This window comes from Malurus melanocephalus, unplaced genomic scaffold (assembly GCF_030028575.1).
Source record: "Malurus melanocephalus ecotype Western Australia unplaced genomic scaffold, MMel_1.1 scaffold_2395, whole genome shotgun sequence".
NCBI classification, from domain to species: Eukaryota; Metazoa; Chordata; class Aves; order Passeriformes; family Maluridae; genus Malurus; species Malurus melanocephalus.
This window is the reverse complement of record NW_026625627.1, coordinates 9,153-11,224: the sequence shown is the minus strand read 5'-3', so window position 1 is coordinate 11,224 and position 2,072 is coordinate 9,153.

Here is a 2,072-nt window from a genome sequence, read left to right as displayed (position 1 = left end):
GTTTTTACCTCAAGGAGGGATGAGAATGGGGAATTTCTGGGTTATGGGATTGTGGGATGTTCTCAGAGGGAGGGAACCCCAAGGACAGGGGGATCGCAGCTCCTGACCCTACAGAGACCCCAAATTCCCTCCCTGTGCTGATCCAGCAGGAGCCCCGAGGGATGGAAATGGGGAATTTGTGGATTATGGGGTTGTGGGAGATTCTGGGATGGAGGGAATCCCAAAGACGGTGGGATTGGAGGTCCTGACCCTACAGAGAAGGGAAAAGGGAAATGGGAAAAGGGGGAAAAGGGAAAAGGGAAAAGAGGAAAGTGAAAAGAGAAATGGGAAAAGGAAAAGAGGAAAGGGAAAAAGGGAAAAGGGAAATGAGAAAGGGAAAAGGGAAGGGAAAGGGAAAAGGGAAAAGGGGAGGGAAAAGGGCAGGAGGGATGGGAGAAGGGGAAAGGAAAAGGGGAAAAGGGAAAAGGAAGAAAGGAAAGGGAGGGGGGAGGAAAAAAGGAAAGGAAATGAAAGGAAAGGAAAGGAAAGGAAAGGAGGACGGAAGAAGGGAAGGGAAAAGGGCAGAGGGGATGGGAAAATGGAGAAAGGAAAATGGAGAGGGAAAGGGGGAAAAGGGAAAGGGAAAAGGGCAGAAGGGACGAGAAAAGGGAAGGTTAAAGGGAAAAGGCAACGGGGGAAGGGAAAAGGGAAAGGGGAAAAGGGAAATAGGAAATGGGAAAAGGGGAGGGAAAAAGGCAGGAGGGATGGGAAAATGGAAAAGGAAAAGGGGGAAAAGGAAAAGGGGGAAAAAGAAAAGGGAAAGGGAAAAGGGAAAATGGAAAAGGGGGAAAAGGAAAAGGGCAGAGGGGAAGGGAAAAGGGAAGATTAAAGGGAAAAGGAAACGGAAGGGGGAAGGGAAAAGGGAAAGGCAAAAGTGAGAAAGGGAAATGGAAAGGGAAAGGGAAAGGGAAAAGGGAAAAGGGAAAGGCATGTCTCACTCACCTTTCCCCTGCCCGGGGCTGTTCCCGCTCCTCTCCTGTGGAAATCTCCTCCCAAAGCTCTCTCCCGGGTTTTATATCCCCGGGCCTGCCCTGCAGGAATCACCATCCCACAGACCCAATCCCATAATTGGGACCCAATCCCATAATTGGGACACCCGGGGAGGATTAAACCCCGTAACAGCCATAAAAACACAGCCTGGCTTTAGGGGATCGCAAATCCCGGCCTGGATCCCACAAAAAATATGGGAAATATTCTGATTCCTGCTGGAAAAAGGGTTTGGGATGAGGTGGAATTTGATAAAGGATCGGGAATTTTCACCCATGTGGGGTGGGTGAGGAAGTGAGATCAGGATTTGAAATCCTGGAACGGTTCAGTTGGGACTTTACCCTTTAAATTTCAATTTATCCAATCCCATTTCCCATTCTGGGAAAATCCCCACAGGAACGGGAACATTTCTGCCCCTGAACCCAAAATCTCCTTTTACCCTTTAATAATCGGAATTTTTGTAGGGTTATAATGGAAAGAAGGAAACACAGTTAAGGGTAAAAGGAGATTTTGGGTTTAGGGAGAAATGTTCCCGTTCCTATGGGGTTTTCCTGTGTTTTCCTCTTTCCCTGATAAACCCCATAAAAATTCGGGTTTTTTAAAGGGTAAAAGGAGATTTTGGGGTTTGGGATAGAAATGTTCCCGTTCCTCTATATGGAAACAGGGTTTTTCCTGTAAAAATCGGGATTTTTTTTAAGAAAAAATGAGATTGTGGGTTTGGGGGGAGAGATTTCTGTTCCTGTGCTGTGGGCATGAGGATTTTCCTGTAAAAATTGGGGCTTTTGAAAAAAAATAAAGGAGATTTCGGGTTTTGGGGCAAAATTTTCCTGTTTTTTTCCTTCTTTCCATGATAAACTCCATAAAAATTCTGATTTTTTAAAGGATCAAAGGACATTTTGGGGTTTGGGACAGAAATTTTCCTGTTCCTCTGAAGATTTTCCTGTTTTTCCTTCTTTCCCTGATCAACCCTGTAAAAATCAGAGCAATTTGAAGATGAAATAATTCTGATTATTAAAGGATAAAAGGAGATTTGGGTTGGACTTTAA